Source organism: Ochotona princeps, chromosome 15 (assembly GCF_030435755.1).
Source record: "Ochotona princeps isolate mOchPri1 chromosome 15, mOchPri1.hap1, whole genome shotgun sequence".
Taxonomy (NCBI): Eukaryota; Metazoa; Chordata; class Mammalia; order Lagomorpha; family Ochotonidae; genus Ochotona; species Ochotona princeps.
Window position 1 is genome coordinate 11,075,395 of NC_080846.1, and position 13,038 is coordinate 11,088,432.

The 13,038-nt window shown below is 39.0% G+C and overlaps 1 protein-coding gene across 6 annotated transcripts in view; it reads right to left on the reverse strand.

Moving 5' to 3' along the window:
* Positions 1-13,038, reverse strand: part of RIC8B (RIC8 guanine nucleotide exchange factor B) — a 113,672-nt gene that overhangs the window by 73,913 nt on the left and 26,721 nt on the right. The gene's annotated exons all lie outside the window — the stretch shown is intronic.

Genomic DNA, 13,038 nt, shown 5'->3' on the forward strand with positions numbered 1-13,038 from the left:
AAAATAAGACCAAGTACGCAGAAATCACTATTTGGCCCAAATCATTTAAAGCAAAATGTTTCTCTAGTAATGTATATAATAGTAGTTAAGGATTTGGCTAGAAAAGGTTTTTTTATTTTATAACCAAACAGAACTGAAAGAGATTTTAGAAAGGGAGTACTTTTTCCACTTTATAAATGCTATGAAAATTGAGGGTCAGAGGGGTTAAGTTAGTTGCACAGAAGAGTAGAGAATAGGTTTCCTATTTTCCAGTCTAAGGTTTAAAATTGCTTCTACATAATCATTTATTTCCTTCTTTCAAACATTTATTTTATTTATTTGAAAGGCACCATGATTGGGGGGAAGGAAGGAGGTGGGGAGAGAAATTGAATATCTTCCGTCTGTTGGTTTACTCCCCAAATACCCATAGCAAATTTGGGATTGGAATAGGCCAAAGGCAGGAGACAGGAACTTCATCAGGTCTGTCAAGCAGACGGTTAGGGCCCAAAAACTTGGGCCATATTCTATTACTTTCCCTAACACTTTAGCAGGGTGTTGGACTGGAAGTGGAGCAGCAAGGACTCAAACAGGTACTCTGATATAGGATGTCAGAATCACACACGGAATCAGGCTATAACGCCAACCCCCACTTAACTCTGTTTTACACTCACTAATTTAAAACGTCTCCAAAAGATTTTAAAATCAGACTAAAAATAATTTCAGGACAGAAGGCAGTCAACATGAATCACAACTGCTCCCTTCCCAAAATTAAAGATTGACACCTAAAGAATTGGTTTACAAAAACTGCCTGAAAGCAAAGGTTTTTGTAGAAAGATGCTATGAAGTATGTATTTCTACTGGATCTTAACTATGCTATTTTTCTGAATTTACAATTCTATGGCAGTAGTCCCACATTTCAAAAAACCTGGAACACTTTTTAGGTAAAATCTAGTAATATTTAGATATTATATGATCCCAAAGAAGAAATTTTGCTGACAAGCTGATGAAAATTATTCCAAATATGAGGATTCAAAGTTAGTTAGTATTTTATTCTTGAGCCAAGGGGTCTTAAAAAATGTTAGTAGAAAATGCAGATTATAAAGAAACTATGCATGGATTTCAGAATGGATCACACATATATAGAACACATATATAGAATATACTATGGAATACTACTTAGCGACTACAAAAAAATGAAATGCATTACTTTTGTGGCCAAATGGGCCAAACTAGAGACCATAATGATAAAGGAAATGAGCCAATCCCAAAAGGTTACATATCATATGTTTGCTCTAATATAATATGATGTCAAATCTAGAGATAATCAATGTTACTTGATACTTACTTGTACCTAATGTAATAAGAACTTATGATGTAATTCATTAATTAACCATCCATGAGAGGTGGATTGTTTATAACCACCTGTGATTGTCAGTGTCCACATATAACTGTTGTTGGTATGGTCCATAAACAACAAAGGCCTAATCCTCACTGTACCTACATTAGGGCTCCAGGATACAAGCATTAACCTACAACGAAGTCATTCTTTTACATGGTTGGGAGATACTCCAGTGGAAGCATGATGGACTTGGGAAAATTCACTATGGACACACATTAGGATTCTAGAGAGAACAGAGGGGAGCGGAGGAAATTTGGGGAGGCAGAGGGCAGCGCCCACTGCCAACTAAACTGTATCAAAAAGCGATAAAAATCATTTTTTTAAAAAAGAAACTATGCATGGATTTCAAAATGGATCCCACATATATAGAACAGTGCCTGGCATAATAAATATTCAGTACTAGTTATCTATTATATATTTTCATTAGATAAAATCTTATAGTCCTCAGTTTGACATTTAAGATCCTGACTACCTGCTTTTTGAAATTGTTCTTGCTGTTCCTATCAAATTCTCTTCTCTAAAATTATGTTCTTTCCCAAATGATTTACATTGGCTTTATCATTGCCCTTCTCTGCATACATCAGCCCTTTACTTCTCTGTCACCTTGAATTATAATCGTCTTCCAAAACTAAGTTTAAAATTTACTTCCAACAAAGTATTCCATATCCACTTGGTCAGCTGTATTCTTCCTTTGATTTGCAGTAATTATTTCATACTTAGCATATTTATCATTTTAGATTTCTTTTTATGAATTTCCCTCAACTAAAAGCTCTCTGAAGGCATAAAAGACATCTCTCTCTTTTTTTAAAAAGGGTTTATTCATTTAATTACGAAGTCAGATATACAGAGAGGAGGAGAGGCAGAGAGGAAGATCTTCCGTCCGATGATTCACTCCCCAAGTGACCGCAACGGTCGGTGCTGTGCCGATCCGAAGCCAGGAACCAGGAACTTCTTCCAGGTCTCCCACACGGGTGCAGGGTCCCAAAGCATTGGGCCATCCTCGACTGCTTTCCCAGGCCACAAGCAGGGAGCTGGATGGGAAGTGGAGCAGCCGGGATTAGAACCGGCGCCCATATGGGATCCTGGCATGTTAAAGGCGAGGACTTCAGCCGCTAGGCCATGGTGCCGGGCCCAAAGACATCTCTTTTTATGAAAAAAGTAAATGGAGACTGATGTGGTAAACAGCAGGGTAATGCTCCATTCTGTGTGCTGGCAACCCATATGGTCACTGGCTTATGTTCCACTTGCTCCATTTCTGATCCAGCTTTCTGCTTATGGCCTGGGGAAAGTAGTGAAGGATAGCTCAAGTTCTGGGTCTCCTGGCTTTGGGTTGAGTCAACTCTAGCTGTTGTGGCCCTTTGGGGGTGAACTAGCAGATGGAAGATCTTCTCTATCCCTCCTTCTCTTTGTAAAATAAAAGTAAACACTCTTTCAAATAAAAGTAAACACTGAAAAAATGAGAAGAAAAAGACAGATTTAGACGTATCACTTTACTTCTCTGAGCCTCAGTTTCCCATCTGAACAGATGTAAGATATAAAAACATAAGAAAACATTCATATCTCATGGGGCTGTTAGGAAACAGATTCTGGGACCTGACAGGAATTCTTCAATGGTGGTGAATAATTTTTATTCATAATTGAGGGATACCTTAGGCGAACTAAACTGCAGTAAGTACCTCCTGCCGCCCAGTAAGCTATTTGAATTTAAGATCTTCCCCTACTAGCATAGGTCTATTAATATTGAATTGATTCTGCTCTTTCTTAAAATGTAAAGAAAATAGTAAGGCTATTATTGTGTACTACAAGGGTGGCTTGTCCCACTGGATAAAACTATTTTCATAAAAGTAGAAGCTATGTACTTTCATAGTAAGTTAAACTACTTAAATACATAATTTCTTTAAAACATAAAATTACAGGTAGGCATTTTGGCATGGCTAAGACACTGCCTCTCAAATAAAAAATTTAGAACCATAAACTAAAACTATTAAAGAAAATAGGGAAAACATTTACAATTTTACTAGCTGCTATATTTTACATGGATTGAATAGAGGCCTTATCCTGAGTTAATCCACTTTATTTCTGAAAGTTAACTTTTTTATTTAATTGAAAGTTGTATGTGGGGGGGGAGGGCGGGGGGGAGGGGGAGAGGCAGGTGCCTGAAAAGATGTTGTGGAGAGACAGCAAGAGAGAGAGAGAGAGATATCTTTTATCTGCTGCCCACTGCACCTCGAACTAGGACAGCTGGAACGAGGAAGGTCCATTCATTAGAGGCCAGCATTGTGGTGGAGCAGACTAAGCCTCCACCTGTGGTGCTAGCATCACACTGAGCGCTGGTTTGTGTCCTGGCTGTTTCACATTCAATCCAATTCCCTGTTAATGTGCCTGGGAAAGTAGTGGAGGAGGGCCCAAGCCCTTGGGTTCCTGCACCCATGGGGCTCCTGGCCCCTGGCTCCAGGTTGACCTGGTCCCATCAGCAGATGAAAGAACAACCTCTTTCCCTCTCCTTTTCTCCGCAACTTTGCCTTTCATATAAAACCGAAATACATACTTTAAAAAAGGCACATTATACTGAGACAGCACTAAACATGGATATATATTTGCAAACTTTTATGGTAATTTCATATGTAAGGATGTTATTTCTTTCAGTTCTTCCAGAGATTAATTTTTATACTATCCTCTTAAAAAAAAAAAAATTTATTTATTTTATTCCAAAGTCAGAGTTATGGGAAGCAAGGTGTAAGAGACAGAGAACGATCTTCCATTTGTTGGTTGATTCCCCAGATGGTCACACTGGTCAGAGCCAAGAGCTTCTTCCAGGTCTCCCATGTGGGTGCATGGACCCAAGGCCTTGGGCCATCCCCAACTGCCTCCCCAGGCTATAAGCAGTGAGCTGGATTGAAAGTGTAACAGCCAAAACTAGAACCAGTATCCATGTCGAATGTCAGTAACGCAGCAGGAGGATTAGTCTACTACATCACTGCCAACTCTAATTTTATTGTTTGCTCAAACAGTATTAGTCTACTTCAAATTACATAAAAATGAACAAAAACCCTGATCCTGGAACAGGCATTATGGCACAAGATAGTTAAACTGCTACTTGAAATGCCATAATGGCATTGGCAGCTCCAGTTTTGGCTATGTTGCACCTCTAATCTAGCTTACTGCTAGTGCACTGGGGAAGAGAACAGATAGAACAGATAATGTATCAAGTACTTGGATCCCAGCGATCCCGACAGCAAACCTAAACAGAGTTCCTGACGCCTGGCTTCACTACAGCCCGTCCAGGCTGGGTGTAGTAAACCAGCAACGGAACATCTCTTTCTCTGTTTTTCCCTCTCAAATAAATAAATGTTCAAAAAGAGAAAAAAACTAAACTACTCTGATTCTTAATTACAAATAATTTGAGAAAGATTGTTATAGACAATACATTTTATTCTTCACAAGCTTTCTTCAATTGTTTAACAGAGCTAAAACCCTACAATAATGGATGAACAATATAAAGCTCTATAAATACTGGGGTATTTCAAAAGGTTTGTGAAGAATGAAATAAAAAGTTTATTTTGGTGCTAACATTTTTTGAAATCATGTACACTTATATGGTTATTATTATCTTAGGCACTGTGGCAGAAAGTGATAGTTTTTCATCAAAATCCATTCTCCCCTTTGTATATAGTAACAGAATCCTGGCAAAACCCACAGCAGCCTTGTTACACTGCATTCCCCCCGCTGTTTTTCCTTGGCTATATGAATTAACTGCTGCCACTGGAATGAATATGAACATGTTCGTTCTATGCTCACACTTTCTCCACTTTTTTAAATCTCCTTCTAGAACCGTCTTGTCCTCCAGAACCTAGAATCTAACCAATGCTTACAATGAAGCATGACTTGGCAACTTGAAAGGAAACAAGCTCCCTGAATAAATATGGAACAGATCCCCCAACTGCCCTGCACCTGCCTGGTTAACTCAAAGCTGTTACTAAAAAAGGCAGGTATTTAGCCTAGCAGTTAAGATGCTGCTTAAGAAGCTGGCATCCTGGGCACAGCACAACGGCCTAGTGGCTAAATTTTTACCTCGCATGTGCCGGGATCTCATATGGGTACCTGTTCACGTCCCAGCTGCTCCACTACCCACCTAGCTCCCTGCTTGAGGCCTGGGAAAGTAACACAGGATGGCTCAAAGCCTTGGGACCATGTACCCACTTGGGAGACCTGAAGAAGCTCTTGGCTTTGGATCAGCTCAGCTCTGGCTTGCCGCTACTTGGGGAGTGAACCAACAGTCAGATGATCTTTCTGTCTTTCTTTCTCTCTGTAAATCTGCCTTCCCAATAAGAAATAGATCTTTAGAATTTTTAAATAGAAAAAAAAATGTGGCATCCTGTGTTAGAGTGCATGGACTCATGTCCTAGCTATGCCTGACTCCAGGTTCCCACTAATGCAGGTCCAGGAGACAGATGGCTGATGCAATTGAGTCCTTGCCAATCACAGCAAAGACCTATTCTGAGTTCCGGGCTTCCAGCATTGGCTGTGGCCCATTTCTGACCATTGCACACAACTGCTGAGTGAACCAGTGGACGGCAGTGCAGTTAGTCTCTCTAATAACTAACTGAATAAATAATTTCTAAAAATTGATAAAAGTAATAAAATTCTTTAAACCACTTCTACCTTTGGGTCTCTCTGTCACAGAAACTTACTTTGAAACAAAATGCACCTTTGAAATCTGGCATCCAATCAGTGCCCTATACACAATCTCCTGTGGCATAATTCTGTAAGGAACAGATACTACGTTTTCTTCAGTCAGTGGTTAAATGATGATCATATCAAATCCATCAGGAGTTGGACTGACTTGGCCTAGTTGTGCCATGGCTGATTCTAACATCCTTTGGTTCACCTATTAACTCATTCATTAAGGATTCACCTAGAACTAAGTATTATGGGAGGGTGGGTTAAATCACTCCTTGGCATCCCATCTTGGTGTGCCTGGTTTGAGTCTTACAGCTTACTTGATGGTTCTGATCTACTTTCAGTTAATAGAGCTGGGAAGTCATGGATGATGCCACCCACATCAAAGACTCCGCCTAGTCTAGCCCTGGCTATCGTGGGCATAAGGAGAATGAAGTGACAGAACTCTCTAACTCTTCACTTCAAATAAATAAACCTCTGTTTCTAAAGAAAGCTTCTCCTAGCGTCTATTCTATAAATTCAAAACACTATGGCGAGATAGTTAAACACTTCAAAGGAATTCCACATCAAACAGAAGAGAATTAGAGACCCACATGCTGGGGAGCCATGTGACAAGTGCATTAAGTTCTCTATCAGAGCTACCAGAGTTTCTCAGCCTAGGCATTAATGAATCGGGGCAGTCTGCCCTATGTATTGTAGGGCATTTAGTAGCACCCCTGGACTACACTCACTAGATAGCAGTAAGCATCAGGACAATCAAAAATGTCCTCAGAAACTGTCATATATCGCAAGTGAAGCAAAATCAGTAACTACCTCCGGCAACTGAAAACCAGTGATCTAAACATTAAAAATACCATGATAAGGCCTGGAGTCATGGCTCAGTGCCTAAATCCTTACTTGCAGGCACCAGCATCCCATACAGGTGCTGGTTCATGTTCTGGCTGCTCCACTTCCCATCCTGTTTCCTGCCTGGGCCTGGAAAGCAGTTGAAGATGGCCCAAAGCATTGCAACCCTGCATCCACATAGAAGTCTTGAAAGAAGCTCCTGGCTTCAGATTGGCTCAGTTCTAGCCACCGGGGCCATATGGGGAGTGAACCAGCAGATGGAAGATCTTTCTCTCTCTCTCTCTTTCAATCTGCCTTTCCAATAAAAATAAATCTTTAAAATTAGCACGACAATATAAATCTAAGGTGCCTAATCTTAAAAGAAGGAAAAGGATTAATTTAGGGGAAAATATCTTAATATAACATCTAGAATACCAGAAATGTAAAGTTCAATTTCCACTTGATCATTTAACAAATGTCCCGAATGCCTACAATATTCAAGAGCTGTGTTAAATGATGTGCATATAGTGCAGAACAGAGACACAATTCTGGAGTTTGGAAATGATAATGCAATGGGAAGAAAAGTAACAAATGGAAAGAATACAATAAAAGAAAGAGTAAGTATAACTGAAATAAAAAACAACTCTTTGGCAGAAAATAGCTGAATAAAGAGCAGTTTTAGAGTCACTGAAGTTCTGAGTAACAAACTGGTAAATGTGTAAGTAGAACACTGCAGTACAGGGTTATAACTTCCTCTTATACATACTCCTTTAGTAACTTTTCAAAGCATTTAAAGTAAGTCTGATCTGTTTATCACATCCTCTACTTACTCCTCAGTTTCATCTCACAACCTTCTACCACTAATATCACCCACATTGGCTTGAGCAACATAATGTTACTGATCAGGAAAGGAGTGCCTAAGCACCAGGTATGCGGGAGTTCTGTGAGGATACAACAGGCTAGGGCAATCTACAGAAATGCCAAGAGTAAGTTCAATGCATGTGGCTGGAGAAGAACTCCAAGAACCATGAAGGCTCCGCTTTCCATGTGAATTGGGCATTTCAAGCTACAAGAACAGATGAGATTGAGAAAAGAGAGACGAAGAGCACTTAAAAAATGCCCACACTGGTAAAGGATATTCTGAGGTATTCTCAAGAGGAAATTTAGGATTGCAATATTTTGGAAAGTAAGGCAGAGAAACTTATGAAGGGAGTGGTGAACTATTTCCAATGCAGAAGATCAAACAGCATTAATATTGAGCATTACGATCATTTGGCAACGATAAAAGCAGTTTCTGAAAAGTATTTGAGAGGTGAGAAAGTAAAGAAAGGAGCAGGTAACTTCTTCCCAAAACTCACGGTTATGAAACGCATACAAATGAGATGATAATAAGCGGTAATACAAACTCAAAAAAAGGCTGTTTATCTTTTTTGATTTTTAAAGTCAAGTTATATTATTCCATGTGTGAATGAACGAATGAATGAATGAAATGAAGTTTGGAATTAATCCAGAGGAAAATGAGGAGCTTACTGCAGAGTTTTAAAGAAGGGAGCCACATTAGATTTATATTCTGGGAATACTGCTCTAATGTTAACGTGGAAAATGAGTAAGAAAAGGGGTAGGAACCAGCCCAGCGTGGTAGCCTAGCTGCTAAAGTCCTCAACTTTAACATGCTGGGATCCCACATGGGCGCCGGTTCTAATCCCAGCAGTCTCGCTTCCCATCCAGCTCCCTGCTTGGAGCCTGAAAAAGCAGTCAAGGACAGCCCAATGCCTTGGGACCCTGCACCCTCATGGGAGACCTGGAGGAGGTTCCGGGCTCCTGGCTTCAGATCGGCTTAGCTCTGGTCATTGCGGTCACTTGGGGAGTGAATCATTGGACAGAAGATCTTCTTCTCTGTCTCTACTCCTCTCTGTATATCTGATGTTGCAATAAAAATAAATAAATCCTTCTAAAAGGGAGGGGTAGGACTGGCAGCAAGAGCAACAGTTAACTGTCTGTGGCAGTAGCCCTAGTGAGAAACGACCGGTGTGTGAATTAACACACCAACAAGAGATTTTAAAAAACTAGAAGTAACTAAATGATTTGTCAAGCATGAACAAAGAGGTAAGGAACCTCAAGGGTTTTCAAGCTGTGAATATCATTCACTCCTATGATAGTGGAATCATTTCCTAAAGTTGCAGCAAATAAAATACTATTGCCTAGTAGGTATTTGTCTGCCACTGTCCCACAGTAAATAAAACAAACAGAACACATTCAGACTCACAAACTTACAAGGAGTCTGACTGCCCCGACCCCTATTCTCTTTTTCAGTAACTAATACTCAATTACTATTGCAATCACCTTCACCCAGGCACAATAACTTCCTCTCTAATACTCTCTCTAAGCCTTTTCTGATCATTTCCTATGTCTTACCCACCCCCTGGACGTTCTTCAATTATTGTTATCTTCAAAACAAGTACCATTTCTTTTGAAATTCCCCAGCAGGAAGTAATCTCTTCACCTCTAAATCCAGAGGGTTACTCTACCATTTTTACAGCACTCTGTATTTATAAAGACTTGACTGTAGAGGGAAGCAGGACTTGTCTGATATTTCTGTTCCTTCATAGGTATCAAGATGATGGCAAATAGACACGTATTCTGACATCCTCAAAGGATGCGACAGAATATTATATTTCAAAATTGAACAGGTTGTTAAAAGTACAGGTTTAATTCTCATCTGTAACTTAGATATATGACTGAATAAATTGGTCCTTTTTTTTTAATTTCCTTACCTGTAAAATGGCTACAATAGTATCTTCTTCATACAGTTGTTGGCCAAACTAAAGACGTGCATGGAATTAAATAATCAATAAATGTCACTATTATAACTATAACCCATATGCCATTATTGTAAACACTTGCTTTAATAAACAGAGAATGTAAGCTGCTGTCAATTAGATTTGACTTTGTTATCACTTCTGAGCCCTGGGAAAGTTATTTAGCAGCATACAATAAGAGCAAAAAATTTGTATTTTCAGGAACAGGATCTATAATCAAAGATCTCAAATAGTATATTGACAGAACATTGCTTTTTCTCATTGAAATAACCCTATGTGTAAAATTGACATGATCTTCTTATTTGAGTGCTTATTAAAAGGATTTAATGAGCTAGGGGTTTTAGAAATATTTACTATTAGTTGGCGGAACTGAGCTAAATGTTAGGTGAATTTAGAATAAAAATGGGCCAATGACTATAAACCAAAAGTGAATGGAGAGAAACTGGAAAAGACAAGAACCAATGTTTGTGTTATTTACCAAAAAAACAGGAAAATGATTTCAACTTTCCAGTTCAAGTTGGAAGGAAGAGCAGGATACACACACAGCACAGGCACTGAATTCCCTTTGGCAATAACCCTGCAGTAATTTTTATACAAGCCAGGAAAGAGCTAACAAGCCAAGCAAAATGAGTGCAATTTCCAGAACTGGAATCTTAGAAGGGGCTACAGTAACTGTTCAACATTACTGTGTAACAAACTCTAGCAGTGCTGTTCTACGAAAAAATTAATTTTGTGAGTAAATAAGCTTGGGAAACATATGCATATTGGAATAGAATGACATTTAATATTTTTAAACTGGCATTTTGATCAATAAATTCTTTTCAAAAATAACATCCACTAACACACTCAGAAAAATGGGATTTTCCCCCCTCATTATACAAGTATGAAAACTGACTCCCAAAGAGGCTAAAATGATTTGCTTAAATGGGCATACAAAACTACAAGGGGAAAGGGAACTCACATTTTTATTGACTCTCAGCTCTACCCTTTTCATCTTATTAGCATATAGTAATATACAATAAAGCAAAAATGCATGCTTCTAACATTAGCAGCAATTTTGGTTAATCTAGGCATATGATGAGAAATAATAATGGCTTTCCTTTCCCTGTTTTAACTGAACAGACCCAAGTCTTTAACTCCAGTTCTACTTTCTTCATTGTAGATTTCTGTTCTACATTGCAGCAATAGTGAAATACCTCTCCTTAGAGTCTGCCACCTGCTCTTTAGCAAGAACCAGTTTCCTCTGCTCTTCTGCTCATCAGAATCAGTTTTAGCAACATGCTTCAACTGTACTCAAACTCAATCAGGACCAGTTCCCTATTGTGACGGGATGGGATCCTGCTCTTAAAATAGGCTCTGCACATTCATCTGGGAAATGTGGCCCAGTGCCAGAGATATTTAAAGTCACAGGATAATCTTGATGCATCCATCTTTTTGAAGCAGTATTTTACTAAATGATTTATAGGGGGGTATGTTCCTACATGAAAATAATTGTTATAAATCTCAATAGAAAAGCCACAAGAATTTTTAAAGTAAAAAAACGAAATGTCAAAGCAATTTTTGTAGTTCAGGCAGAACTCCCAGAGATGGTTTTCTCATTGGCCTCTCAAGGTTATGCCTACACTCTCCTCTGACGGACGTCAGTGGGTATATATTCCACAGGGATCTAATTTTAGTTCTTAACTGGAGCTGAAGGTCAGCCACCTCCATCTGATAGTTCTCCACTTCTGCCCTTTGTTTTCAGCACATGACAGAGTGTGCACTGTGTGGGGAGAGGGGAGGAAGGCAGGCAGGAAGGGGAAAGCAGCACACACACAAGAGTGAGCTTGTAATAGGTGGGGGTTAAGTTTTAAAAAAGCATACCATAGTTAACAGCTGGAACAATGCTGTCAGCTGCACAAGACAGATCTATTCACAATTTGTATTTTACAAATATTACAACAGTTAATGACTTACTGGTGGAATATTGAAGTGTGTTTTTATAAAGCTTGAAGAGGATTCTGGAGGCCAAATTTGGAATTTTTTTTTTTAATAAAAAGCTAAAGTTGAGATTTTCTACGGGAATATACACACAGCTGGGTCCATATTGTATTTGTAAATTTGGGGGTTTTGCCTACTTGTAGAATGGAAAGTAGTGGTAATCCTCACTTTTTACTTAATGGATATTGTCTCTGTGAGTAAGGTTTTATCTCACTTTTAAATTTCAACTCTGGCCTCCTCCCTTATTGCACAGGTAAATTTTTCAGCAATAAATCCCCCTGGCTATGTTGTATATTATGGTTATACTGCCAAAAAGACTGAAAGTCAAGTTCTAAGCAACAATAATTAAATATATTTGGCACAATTTTCTCTGTTAATTAGCAATCCTAAGAAAGATATGTTGCATCATCAAGAGTTCATTAACAGATGGGAAAGGCAGCTTAGGTGTACAAATGCAAGCCCACAAAACCAACCAACCACTCTGATGGAGGACAGAAATGGACATGTCAAACGCTTTATTTCTTTTTAAATACAGCACCAGTCAATGCTGATTTTTTCATAACTTTAATCTTTATTTTTCAAACACCCTTTTTTTCCCCACTGTCCATGTAAAAAGTCATTGTACTCTTCTAATATATTAGCAGATACAGAAGTAAATTCATTTGTTGCATATTAGAATTTACCAAAATGATGCAGCATGCTAACCAGGATCCAATACAGACCTTGTCAGGACAATTTATACACCTTACTTTGGTGGTTACTATATATCTTGGTCCGGTGGATTTCTACAGCCTCTTTTTCAGGGGTATCAACTGCTTTGCTACACACAAACTTTCTGGAGTTGCCTTACTTTGCCTCCAAAGCCTAATCTACTCCACAACACTCGAGTACTTACTCTGAAATAGTTCTAACTTTGAGTCACTGGCTATTAATTCTATAGCTCAGTCACACATGGAAAACAGAGATTCTGATAGTAAGCTGATGTTTCCTTCCCCATTCACACACTCTGCAGCCCTAATCCACAATGTGATAGTATTTGGAGACAGGACTTTGGGGAGGTAATGACAGGCAGATTAGAATATGAAGGCCATGCCTGAAAGGATGAGTGCCTTTACAAGAGGCCTTGCTTACTTTCTCTCCATGTAAGCGTGCCCAAAGAGGTTATGTCAGCACACGGTGAGGTGGCAGTCAAACAAAAGCCAACCAACCTCTGAATGAAAGCTATCTTGCTGGCACTTTGATCATGAACTTCCCACTGTTCAAAAGTGTGAGAAATAAGTGTATGGTATTTTATCATAACCCAGGTAAAATAAGACAAGAGGAAAGCTGTCTCTGTGATTTACTAGGATGGTCTGT